Here is a 13623-nt window from a genome sequence, read left to right as displayed (position 1 = left end):
TGTATCGAAATGTGGGTGGATTTTTTAGGGTTTAATTATGGGCGGAATGGGTTTATAAATGACAAAGTCTATAGCTTTCTTGTCTGTATGCATTGATGATTTAGAGACATTGTGGATTAAATAAGCTTCTGATTTGGTGTTTGGAAATGTGGACGAATTTTTTAAGGGTTTGATTGTGGGTGGATTTATAAATGATAAAGTCTGTTTGTGTTTACGGTTTAGAGAAATTATGGATTAAAGTAGGTTGATGTATAAAGAATGCATGTGAAGGTTGTTGGGGAGTTGATTTATGCATTTTAATACTGTACTGCATTTGTGGTCCTAATATGGACAAAAGGAGCAACCTAACTAGAGAGCTTTTAATACTTGCTGTTTTGTTGGACTTGCAGTGCTTCTAATTCATTCAAGTGTTTGGTTGTCTGGTTGTTTTGGATTCAATACAGTGTTGATTAAGTCCTTCTCTTAAATGCAGATCACCCAGATTACTTTACTCTCTCTAACGTTAACTGAGGCCATCGGTCCCACACGTTAACAGTTTACATGGACTTGGTGTGCTCCTGTTTGATGACATGTCACCTTATGATTGAATGAGTGAGTCACACTATTAGAAATCTATCAAAATAAAGTCTTTTAACAAACGACCCAACCATTGCTCGAATCCATGACTTTTAGAATACAACTCACACAACCAACCACCATACTAACCTTGCATTGTTTTAAATTATCCTTAGTTTTTATATTTATACCATGTCCCTTGAATTTTCTCTTCGTCTACTATATCTCTTAAAATTTCAAACAAAAATTCATTAAGCATTTTATATTTTAAAAGAAATAAAATATTTTTAGACCAAAAGAGAAAGAAAAATGTTTAATTTTTTTGGAATAGATAAAATATTCATTAACTTGGGTTTGTTTTTGGCTCAATTAAAACTCAAGTATTCATTCATCTTCGTCAAAAGTACTTAGAAACAAAATAAAATAAAAAACTTAATGATGAAAGTTTTGAAGTACTTGAGCCTATTCAAGGGATATAGTATTAATATAAAAACTAAAGTTAATCGAATATCATAAATAAATATTTTTATTTGATTTTGTAAGGAATATAGTATAAATATAAAATCTGAGTAAAATTTAAAGAAAAAAATCATTCAACTAAAATTTAAAATCAGAGCTATAAAACTAAACTAAAAAAAATTTAAAAAAAGTTTGTCTTAGTGTAGCAAAAAATTTCGCCTTAGGCCTCATATTCTCTTGGGAGAACCCTGATTCTACAATTAAGCAAATATTTTGTTGATATCTTTGTGACGTTTTTGTGGGCGGGGCAGTTCAATGATTGACATGTCTTGCCATCTATACCATGGACGTCCTTTTCGTATTTCATATATATTTATAACTTTTGGTTGCTCAATATTAATCCTAACCACATTAAAAGTTTTGAAGCACTTGCAACAGCCTGCATATGAAGTTATTGATCGAAGTTGAAAGAAAGATGGCGAGAACAGATATCAATAGCAGAAACAGGAGATGGTCTCTTGAGGGGATGACTGCACTTGTCACCGGTGGAGCCAAAGGGATTGGGTTAGTCCCCTAGTTATAAATCTTCACTAATTAAATTTCTTTTTATCATTTTTTCAATTTCGTAAACATCCTTTCACTACTAGCAAAATAACAACATGTAGGTACAAGTTTTAGTGTGTTGGCATTCCATACAAAACGGGAAAGTATTTTTGGGGTTTAATGGGTTTAATATATTTTATTCATTTAAAGATATTTTTCTTTGTGCCAAATTGTATTATTGATTTCCTAACTATTTTAGGATTTACTGTCCTTAATTGTTCATATTTTCTTTAACACAAAAAGATTGGTTTTTTCCTTGTAGAAGGAGATTAGGTTAAATAGCTGTTTTGGTTGTTTTGTTTGGCACAACAACTATCTTTAAGAAGAGAGGAAAAACAGACGGCATAGTGGTTGGACGTGGAATGAAAGAAGATTTGGAGACGTCTTGTATGCTTGCTAATTAAACCTTCATAAGAATCAAAACACTTGTCCATGCTTAAGTGTTCTTGATCATTGTTTCATATGTATAACTTCTCTTGAGATCAGTTGAGGAGCTGTGAAGAAAGGAGAGCGATATTTAGTGATCGTTCAAGTGAAGAAGGAGTTCAAGACGGAAGACAAACTTCGTATTAGATTTTGTTTAATCATTGTAGCCGAGCTAGTGCTATTCAAGTTTGTAAAGAACACATCCTTCATCATAAGTTAATTCTTATTTTGGGTTCTCAAGAGTAAGAGCCCCACAGTGTTTTTAATCTCAGAAGTTGAGACTTTCACTGCGTAACCAAAAATCTGATTTCTTTGATTAATTTTAGTTTCTGCCCAGTAGGGATTGATCAGTGCACTGCAATCCCCATTTTCCAGAAAATCATATTCTGTCCTTATATTTTCACAACACACACGGATTTACTGTATTTAAAAGCCACAGATATCTGTGTGAAATAGAAATACCAACAGATAACCATGCGAAATGAGCATAATTAGGTCCACAATAATTTAGACAATAACAATATCAACAGAAATCCGTGTGAATAAACAACAGTAACAGATATCTGTGCAAAAGCTAAAATAATTTCACATGGTTATCTGTGTGAATTGAAATTCACATAGATTTATGTACGTATTATAAATTAGTTTATGTAGAAATCGTTAATTTTTTAGGCTATGTGAATTATGGAGGGACAGATTTCCGTTACAATAAGGTTTTGGCACAGATTTATGTGTGAAATGACTAACACACGAATATCTGTGTGAACTGTTAACACAGAAATCCGTGTAAATAAACTAAAGTAACAGATGTCTGTGTAACAACTAAAACATTTTCACACGGTTATCTGTGTGAACATCAATTCACACTAATTTCTGTACGTATTATAAATTAATTTATTTAGAAATCATTAATTTTTTATGTTATGTGAATTATAAAAGGACAGATTTCCGTGACAAGAAGTTTTCAATACAGATTTCTGTGTGAAATGAGTAATACACAAATATCTGTGTGAAATTAAGACAGATATCCGTGTGAAAAGAAAAATCTGCTACAGAATTCTGTGTGAAAAGTGAGAGTAGATACAGACTTCCGTGTAAATAATCGAATGACAACTAACATGACAGCTATTGAGATAAATACATACGGATATCTGTAGCAAATGTAAATGTATTTCACACCGATTTCCGCTCACTTTTTTGCAACAAATTGAATTTCCCTCCCCTAAGAGTTTTAGACTTTTTGTCTCCCACACGGGGTGTCTCTCTCTTTGGCCTTTTCAGTTTTTTTTATCCTTAGCCGACTAAACTCTCTCTCAACAGTTCAGGGCAATATGAATTCCACCGTCAGCATCTTCGCTGTCCACTTCATCGCCATGCGCCATTGCAGGGAAAAACTCCGCCACGCCGTCAATTACCAAGTTCCTGTAGATGAAATTCCACATCCACAATTTCAACCGGAACCTTGTGAAGGCCGAGATCTTATACTCAATTCAGTGGGCATTTGATCAGCCTCGCAACTACCTGCGAAACTACTTCACCAGTGTATGGTCTCTATCTAATCTAGGGTTTCTAATCCATGTTCCATATTTGGTTTCTTTTTTTCTCTCTGTTTAGATTCTTTTTGAATTAGGGTTGTATGATAATTGTTTGAGTATAGCTGTTGGAAGTCTAAATTTGATTTAAAGGCTTTATGAATCTTGTTTCTTATTCTTCAACAGAATTATAGTGCATTGATTTTGACTTGGCGTGTCTACTTAAAGTCAGGGCTTGGGTGGTGTTGATGAGAAAGATGTGAGGAAGGCTCTTAAGGGCAGATCAGAAACTGAGGTGAAAAGGGTCATTGACACTCTCATGGGTAAGTTAATTAGCAAGATTCAATCTTTTTCATTGAACTAGCTAGTGTCTAATTAGTGTTGCAAGTTCAGAACTTTTAGATTATATTGGAATGTTTTTGATCCATTTATTGTGGGTGAGGATTAGGATTACTTGGTAGACTATTTGATAAACAGATATGATGTATGATGTTGCAGTTTTTGTGTTGTAAGCAAGATAGACTTTTGTAAAAAGTAGTACGGGTGCCGAAAAGTATTGGTTAACTAAATTATTCAAACATGATTGCAGTGATTCAAGTGCAAAATGATTTCCAAACTGATATCTTGTTCATTGTTTTCCAATTGCTTATCAGTTGGTGTCAAACTCTCCCTTTTCTTTTCCTACCCTCCCTCTGCCCCAAAATCTCATTGTACTCATTACTATCTTCTTTGCTTCTGAAGCTTAGCCTTCTTACATGATTTATTATCACTTTTGCAGTATGTCTCATGGATCTATATGTTAAATGTACAACAATATGGGTTTTCTTCATTTCGGCCATACCAAAAGAAAGTGATTGAGAAAATCATAGCAAGAAGGGACTGTTTGATTGTCATGGCCACCGGAAGTGGCAAATCTTTGTGGTAAGAGTTCCCTTTAAATTTTAATTTCCATTGTTTTGAAGTATTGAGTTAATTCAATATGCAAATTTTAAAGCTTGAAAGTGGTTTAAATATTTGATTTGAGCTATCAATTGCCTCCTTTGGTTATTGGAAAGACTGGTGTGGTTGTGAGCTTTCTTATATCCTTAATGCAAGATCAGGTAAACTGACTTTGTTGGTGTTTTTTTTATTAATGTTCAATGAGTTTGAACATAAACAGAATGTCTTGAAAGGACCCAAATTGCATGACAGGGTCCGCCCCGGATTCCACCCTGGAATCCGAAGTGGCCCTGCGGGACCCACCTTTAAATAAAGTTTACCAAAAATTTCGGCATAACCTCCCCTAAAATGGACAACCCAAAAACCTGCGGAAAACCAAAATTCACTTCTAATGATCCAACCACAAACTCCTGGAGCCACCTTGCCCCCATAATTCAACCAATCAAATCTCAAAGATAATAATATCATAACATAATCTCCAAAAGGTAAAAGAGACTCCAAGATGTAAGATACCACAATCACCAAAGTTAGGTCATAGACCTCAAATATAATTCGTACAAGTTTGGGTCACAAATCCCATAGTAATCAGAGCATTTCTAGGAATGTAAATGGACAAGGAGTGTAGTAGGCTAAACAGGTAACCTACAGAATGTGATGGCGGAAGCAGGTGCGGTCACTATGGCTCACTCTCGTACGCCGAGCAGCAATACTGCAATCTGGGCATTTGAAATCGAAGGGCCCAGGGGAAAAGTATATAAAAACGTTAGCGTGAGTGGACAAAAAAATAAATAAATAAATAATTGAAAAGAAAAAGGAGTTTATACTTTCCCACATTTATTTCATTAAAAACTCCCGAAGCATGCAATAATTAAGAAAACAACCACGAGAAGCTCCGCTCAAGAAAAACCGACTAGCCCCGCTAGTCACAAATATCCACAAGGAAGGATTGAAATTCCGATGCTCGAGAAATAGGAACAGCCCCGCTGGTTAAAAGGAAATCGGACTAGCCCTGCTAGTCAAGAACAACAATAAAAGGATATAGGGAAGAGAGTTCACCATACGGGAATGGAGCCTCTCAGGCTCTACCTACCCTCGACTGCCACTCACACATAGATTGTGCGAGGAGGAGAACATTACCTCGACTGCCACCCACGTGAGGAGGAGAAAAGCTACCTCAACTGCCACTCACAAACACAAAGTAAGTGAGGAGGAGACCTAATCACATGACCCGCGTATGGTGAGGAAGAAAATCGTCGAAAACCAATAAATCCGTATAGCTTCCCCACATTTCTCACGAGATCAGAATCCAAGTGTGCAAAGACGTGACCCCGCACGCCAAGATTTCTCTCAACCTCAGAATAAGTAAGTGAGAAAAATCCATAATAAACCAATATTTCACTTTGGCGGATATTTTGAAAATAAAGTAGAGTATAAATTCTGAATCAGCGCATAGCAAAAATAATATCCGAAATTAATCATAAATTCGAAAAACGTAATACGATAAGCAATTTATCATTCGGAAGCAATTAAATAAATGCATGCATCATTCTTTGAAAATAAAAGTCCACTCACTGTATGCGGCCAACCCTGACGTCGCTCGTGACTTTCCTCGTATGGAGGCTCCTCTCGTCCTGTACGAATAGCACTCATAAATATATATATTTTACAGGACGGAAATTTAACTTTACGATACTTAGAAATGGAAATTCAAAACATCCCCCTTCCAAAATCCAACCCCTCAACTCTCCACAAAATCCTTCCTTAATTCCCCAATAATATTCATTTATCGATAGACAAATTCTAAAGTGAATTCGAAAGAAAATAGGCTATCGAATTCACATACATCGATAATCAACAATTTATGCTCAATCGTAATTCCTCCAATTTCCACCAAACTTCATGTATGACGTTCTACAACCATTAAAGGATTTATGGAAATAAAACTATAATTAAAGCGTAGCTCTACGCGCCACCCACAGTGGCGGCGCGTGGGGTCCACGCGCCCGCGACCACTACCTCCGATGACCACCAAATTCTGGCAATAGCATCAACACAACAGACCCAACAATTTTCCCAACAACAACACATTCCAATTTTACCTTGAAGTAGTTGAATCCAGCCGGTGAAGAAAAGCCCCGAAAACTCAAGACCTAGAAATGAAAATCGTTAATTCGACCTCTACAATGCAAATTGGAATGAAATACTTTAGGGGAAATGATCTTCTTCAAAAACTAAACCTTCGACGCCGGTATGGTGACCAGAGATGGCCGGAATCGCCGGAACCCGACGAAAACTCCAAACTGCCGATATGAAGAACTTCGCTTCGATCCAAGGTTTCTCGGCCAAATCGCCACAATCCAAGGCCACTAGGGTGCAGAGAAGAGGGAAACGCTCCTGTGGTAGCCGGCTGCACGTCGATTGGTGGCCGGACGGCGAGAATTCGTAGGGGAGGTGGAGTGACCGAAAAGGAAAGAGGGAGTTTCGGGGGAGAAGAGAGAGAATAGGGTGGGTTTCTGGTTTTGAAAACCTACCACAGTAAAAATCTCCCATTTATACCCAAATTCTACCATGAACAGTAACTTTTGTATTTTCGTCATAACTTTCACATACAAACTCCCATTTTTACATACCACATACCCACAGACTCGGTTTAACGTCCCCTACCACTTTCATGAAGGAAAATTTCTCAAATTCGGACTCGAACAAAAATCAACTTCTAGGATGTAAAACATAACCGATTTACCCTTCTAGTATGTTTTAATGTCCCCTACCTCTTTCATGAAGGAAAATTTCTCAAATCCGATTTACCCTTCTCAAACCATAACCCCGAACGGTAAAACATACAGGAATTCTTGTAACACGGTAACAAGGATAAATCGGATATGGGGTGTAACATTGCATGTCAATAAGATTTGTTTTGTGTAGTATAAAAGGATCTTCATTAGTCGATTACATATGTATCGAGACAAATGATAATTAGCTGGTACCTAGTCCTCAGTAGCCACTAGCTGCAAATTGGACTGTCTTTGATAGATTGTCTGTAGTCATCCCATAATGCAAGTAGTTTCCTACATTCTTATGTTCCTATAAATAGCTTTTGTTATCTTCCTTTCTTTCTTGTACGAAATTATTTCATGTGGTAAGGTTATTCATAGAAGAATACAAACATTTTTAGTATGATAAATGATACATGACATAGCTAATTCATTGTATCCTTTTGCTATGTAACAGCAAACGCATAGGTTGCAGTCAGATCCTTAGATTCTGTAAGTTACCCTCAATTCATGGATGTATTTCGCTAATGTATCTTTACTTTGAAATCAAACGTGTTTCTCCTAGTATTTACAAAATTGATTACTATAACACTGCTATAGATGCAAAGAAAGCTAACCTGGAGGGATCCACTTTGAAGTACTAATTACCCTAAAAATCCTTTGTGTTAATTTATTACTTTGCAGTCACGTTCTGTATTGTTTGCCAGAATGGTGGATAAGCTTTACCTTTGGGTTTTTGCATATTTTCCTATATGTTCATCTTTGAGCTATATTTCACTGGGCATAATTTAATTGCCGGTTTTTTACTTCAATAGTGTCTGAACTTTTCGAGAACTTTTGAAATGATACCTGGACTTTCAAAGTTATCAATGTGATACCTGAACTCATTTTTTCGTATCAATGTCATACCTGCGGTCGATTTCCATCACAGAACCGTTAACTATGACCACGTGCCCAGCACGTGAGGCACTTAATGAGGTTAAAAGACTAATTTACCCTCAAAAGTATATACTTCAACAGTGTCTGAACTCTTCGAGGACTTTTGAAATGATACCTGAACTTTCAATTATTAATGTGATACCTGAACTCATTTTTTCATATCAACGTCGTCCCTGCGGTCGATTTCTGTCACATAACCATTAACTATAACCACGTGCCTAGCACGTGAGGCACAAAATAAGGGTAAAAATGACCTTTCCCACTTCCTTTTGTTCTTCTTCTCCATTTCTATTTCCATTTTTGTACTTACATAGGCATTTGCAAGCATAATTAGCTATAATGAGTCACGCTCATGCTACTGCTAGCGGTACCAACTCCCGCCAAAGGAGTGACCTACGGGAACACAGCCAAGTAGGCTACCGCCTCAGCCCCGGCTTGCCCCCAGATCACTGCTGACGGGCTGCCATGCACCGCGCCAAGACAACATCAGAAGCTCCAGAAGCTGGGGACTGAAGCATGTCAGTCCCACATCGAAAACATGGAGAAGATCAGCTCTCTTCTCGCCTATAAAAGGTTCTCTCCTCTCTCATCATTAATTACGCATTTAATACTTACCTATTGTTACTTTGTCAACATAAATACACTGACTAACTTAGGCATCGGAGAAGAGAAGACGGCCCAGCGCTGTCTCCCTTTGACGCCCTCTGTATTTTACTTGACAGGTAGCAAGAACTCTGAGTATCATTGATAGCGGTCTGCCCATTAGACCAGTGTTAGTAAAGGTTTAGCTACCGCTGAATTTTAAACGTTAACATTGGCGCCATCTGTAGGAACCCTTAAACAAAGGTCATCCCACCACATCCACTATGACTAACGGTAGCAGGGGAAATGCGGAGGAGCAAGCGGATCAGTCCACCAATCCCCACCCCACAACCCCATGATCAACGTTAATCCAGCAGTTAACGTCAACCATGCACTATTCAACACATCGGTCAACCCCAGTGGGGAATCCCAGGATGGTTACCATATCCCAACTCAAACTATGGTGGAGGCTCAGCTGAGCGGCAGCCGCCCTCTTGTGTAGGACCTCGCCGCTATGTATGAGTTGACATTGGCGGACCTTCACAAGGCAAATCGAGAACACGAACAGAAGCGCAGAGAAAAGGATGAGGCCCAAAAGTAGGTGGCCACGCTGATGTCAAAATTTGATGAGCTGAAGAAGGCGCTGGAAGAAAACGCCAACCCAGCGCAAAGCGAGCAGTCGCTGAGCACTAGGAGCAGTCAGCCCATCACCAGCGGATTGGTACACGGACCAATCATACAGATGCAGGTACCATTGAACCCACCAGAGCTACGAGGAATGGGACCACCTCCTGAACCCCGACTAATGTTGGAGTAGGAGGTGGAGTCATAGCCTCATACCAGCCGCTCGACAATCAGGGCCAGAACCAAGGGTAATATGCCTGTCCCTAGGCGAGAGCTGGTTCAGCGGAGCATCTAGAAGGGACCCGATGGAGACACAACCGCCATAATACTAGAGCGGATGAAACAACTAGAGCAAAGGCTAATCCGGGCCGAGGCGGGCGGCCAAATCCACTCTTTGCATCCAAATCAGGACCATTCACCGCTAGGATTTTGCATGCCATCGGCCTAGCGCAAGCCAAGATGCCAAAGATGTCATATTATGCCGGCATGACTGATCCCTTTGTCCATATGGATACCTTCAAAAAGTCACCAATAGCAAGGGTTTTGATGACGCTACCCTCTGCCACTTGTTCAGCGAAACGCTGGATAGTGAGGCAATGAGTTGGTTTTTTGAGTGTCCGCCAGGGTCCATCGACTTATTCAATGCACTATCAAATGCCTTCCTCTCTCGGTTTATCCTATTGGCCGCCGGACACCACAATACATCTCAACTATTCAACCTCAAGCAGGGGGCGGAGGAGACATTGAAGGCTTTTGTCACCAGGTGGCAAGTCGCAACGTCCCAGTGCCGCGATCTTGATAACTTTGAAAGTTCAGGTATCATTAGTCCTCGAAGAGTTCAGACACTGTTGAAGTAAAAAACCCTTTAATTGCAAACAAATACTTTTTCTTAAGTCAGGCTTCTGCATTATGTAATTTAGTGTGTTACTTTCTCCACTATGTACGAAATGTATTTTCCTAGAAATGTAAAGAACATCTTCCTATGAATGTAAAGTTTAATATTTTTGATTGAGTTGTGGATTTGTTCATTTTATTGTAAATATTTGAAGTATATTTATTGAAGACAAATAAAAGTAATATTATGTTTAGGTTGCAAATTAATTAGTAAATTTTTTTTTTAAATGCTGTCACTCTTACACGCTGAAATCAGTGCGAGTTAGATTATAGGGATTTCACAAATTTTTACACAGAAATCAGTATTAATTTTATTTCACACAGAAATCAGTGTAAAATGGAGTTTACATATTTTGCACAGAAATCCGTGTAAAATAGAGTTGTTCACACAGACTGCATTGCATTACGGTAATTTATATTTATGGAAAGATAGTGGGGCCCATGTCTAATATTCACATGGACAAAATAGTCTGTGTGAGATGAATATTACCCCCTCCAAACCTCACGGTAACTCAATATGTGCGTGTATTATGTGTAAAAGCCATCACACACTGAAATCCGTGTGAGAAAGTCTTATTACACACAGATTAAAATCTATGGGTAATTGTTGTTTTGCTAGTAGTGTTTTTAGGTTAGAGTACTTCTGAAATTTTGTTTGTCTCAGTCCAAATGTAAAAATGAGGTCCTCAACCTTTCATGGCGTAAAAATGAAAATTGAGTAACTTATTGAGCGCCGGAATGGTTTGCCTAGTTTTCCTCGTTTGCTTCACTCAGATATAGATCCTAGTACTATCTCACTCCTATTACAACATTGCTACGACACTTGTGTTGTATTTAGGTATGCTATTGTGGAGGAATTGGCTGGACTAGGGGTAAGCGTACATACTTGTGCTAGAAATGAAGTCCTACTCAATGACTTCTCGAGTCAATGGAAGTTGAAGGGTTTTCATCAAGTTACTGGTTCGATCTGTGATATGGTCTTAAAAAGCCAACGAGAGGAGCTAATGCACAAGGTCTCATTACTGTTTAATGGGAAACTTAACATCCTTGTAAGTATTCCATGCATTCCTACCATTATTTACGATTGCCGCGCCGGGGCGATATCATTTCCATAAAATCCTACAAAAATAACTCACACCAATATTGTTCTCAACCTAACTACATACATCTTATGCTCGTCATTCACCATATATTTTTTTCAAAAGTGATATTGCTTTTTCTTCAGTGTAAGTGAGAGCAACCAGATTCTCCAACATAATCCCAACATCTATGAATGTAGATGGTCGACCTAAGTTTTTAACTAGCTAATTATTATTCTTAATGTTTGGCTGTAGATAAACAACGTGGGAACAAATATATCAAAACCAACAACCGAGTACACAGCTGAAGATTACTCATTTATCGTGAGTACCAATCTTGAATCCACATACCACTTGTGCCAACTTGCACATCCTGTTCTCAAAGATTCAGGAGCTGGTAACATATATAATTCTTTTGTCATCTGTTACTGGTGTGGTATCACTTGGGAAGATTGGGAGTATATATGCTGCCACTAAAGGTAATTTTCATTCATAGTCTCTTTGGACTTTAGCTAAATTTCTCTGAATTGCACCCGTTGATTTCAAGAGCAATGAATCAATTGGCAAAAAACATGGCGTGTGAATGGGCGAAAGATAAGATAAGGACTGCCTTGGTTCATCAGAACTCCCCTCGCCAGTGGCGGACCTATTAATATTAAAAATAGGCTTAATTTAAGTATTAGATCCCCCAAAAACTTCTGTAACCAATCAATTTGAATAATAAATTAATTATATTAAGAAACATAATTATTAAATTGATTGGTCGTTATGTCTGAATAAGTAAAGTAAGTGATTTGTTTTATTTGAAAAATAGTAAGTAATTAATCTACCAAGAAAACGTAAAGTAATTGATGAACAAGCTATTATTTTCTTCACATGAACATTTGTAATCTTTATATGAGTTTAGGAGATGTAAAAAATAGAATCTTGCTTGATTTGAAGATGCTTTTATAAGGGAAATATACAAAACATTAATTTTTTGCGAAATTTTTATATTATATACTAATATAGTCTGGACCCCCCCCCCCCCCCCCCCCCCCCCCGGATGTCAAATCCTGGTTCCGCCCCTGCCCCTCGCTTTTGTGCATATGCATTCGATTGTGTTCCACCTAATTGACATGCAGTTCTAAATCTTTACATGCAGTATCTGAATGATGTAAAAACTTTGGAGGTCGTGAACTCTCGAACCCCTTTAGGACGGCCTGGAGAGCCAGAAGAGGTGTCTGCATTGGTAGCATTTTTGTGCCTCCCCGCAGCCTCTTACATAACTGGACAGACTATTTGCATCGACAGAGGGATGACTATCAATGGCTTTTCATTCCAGTGAGCATTAATTAATTGCAAACATCACCCACAGATGCCAGTTACGCAATTTCTATGAATTATCTGTAGTATCTCCTTCGGACTATAACAATCAAAATAATTGTTAAGAAGTTAGTTAATTTCGACAATTGTTTGGCATTTGGCATTTTGATGAGTTCACTTAAAGAATTTTCGCTTCATATCCCAATCTGCTAACTAGCTAGCTAGCTAGGCTAAGCTGATCTATCCTTTGTGCCGAGCTTTTCCAGAAGATTCTTTCTACTAGCTTAGACAAAGCAACCAAAACAAATGTATTTGCTTGAGAGAAGAAAAGCTTTTCCATGCAGTTATGTAATTGTATAGTTGATATATGCTATATCATTGTATATTGGAATTCAAAATAAGGTGCTGTCTGTGATAAGATGATAGTTAGTAGTCATTTGCTTATATCTCATTTTACTATACATTTAGAATATGCTCACTTGCATCGATGGTTATTAGATTGTTTTGTTTTTGGCTTGCATAAGAACATGGAGGTGAGCATTATAATCATGAAACTGAGTTTCGAAATTTTCGAAAGATTTATGCTCGGATGGGTGAATATGTAAAATAATTATGAAACTGAGGACTTCATTATATTTATGTGAGTTGTTAGTTTTTTTTTTTTGAACGCGTGGGGTGTCAGTCCATTATAGTAAAGTAGGAAACATTACAAGATGACTCACCCGGACTCCGGGCAACGACAGAAAGAGCCATGAATGAAAAAACTAAAGCAAGCCCTAGACTACCCAAACATAATGTATCCATAGGAATAAGCTCCAATGATTCAAGTAACCTTGACACTACTAGGGAGGATCCGAAAGCAGCCAAGACCCTTCCCCAATATTATTCTTAAAGCAAAGGCTCAAAGAAAAA

General features: G+C 37.9%; 1 pseudogene; it reads left to right on the top strand.

Annotated features, from left to right (window-relative positions):
- Nucleotides 1–1438: 1438 nt before the first annotated feature.
- Nucleotides 1439–12751, top strand: LOC112200973 (annotated as a pseudogene).
- Nucleotides 12752–13623: the final 872 nt, after the last annotated feature.

This window comes from Rosa chinensis, chromosome 4 (assembly GCF_002994745.2).
Source record: "Rosa chinensis cultivar Old Blush chromosome 4, RchiOBHm-V2, whole genome shotgun sequence".
Classification (NCBI taxonomy): Eukaryota; Viridiplantae; Streptophyta; class Magnoliopsida; order Rosales; family Rosaceae; genus Rosa; species Rosa chinensis.
The sequence above is the reverse complement of the archived record's forward strand: the minus strand, read 5'-3'. Positions and strand labels throughout refer to the sequence as shown.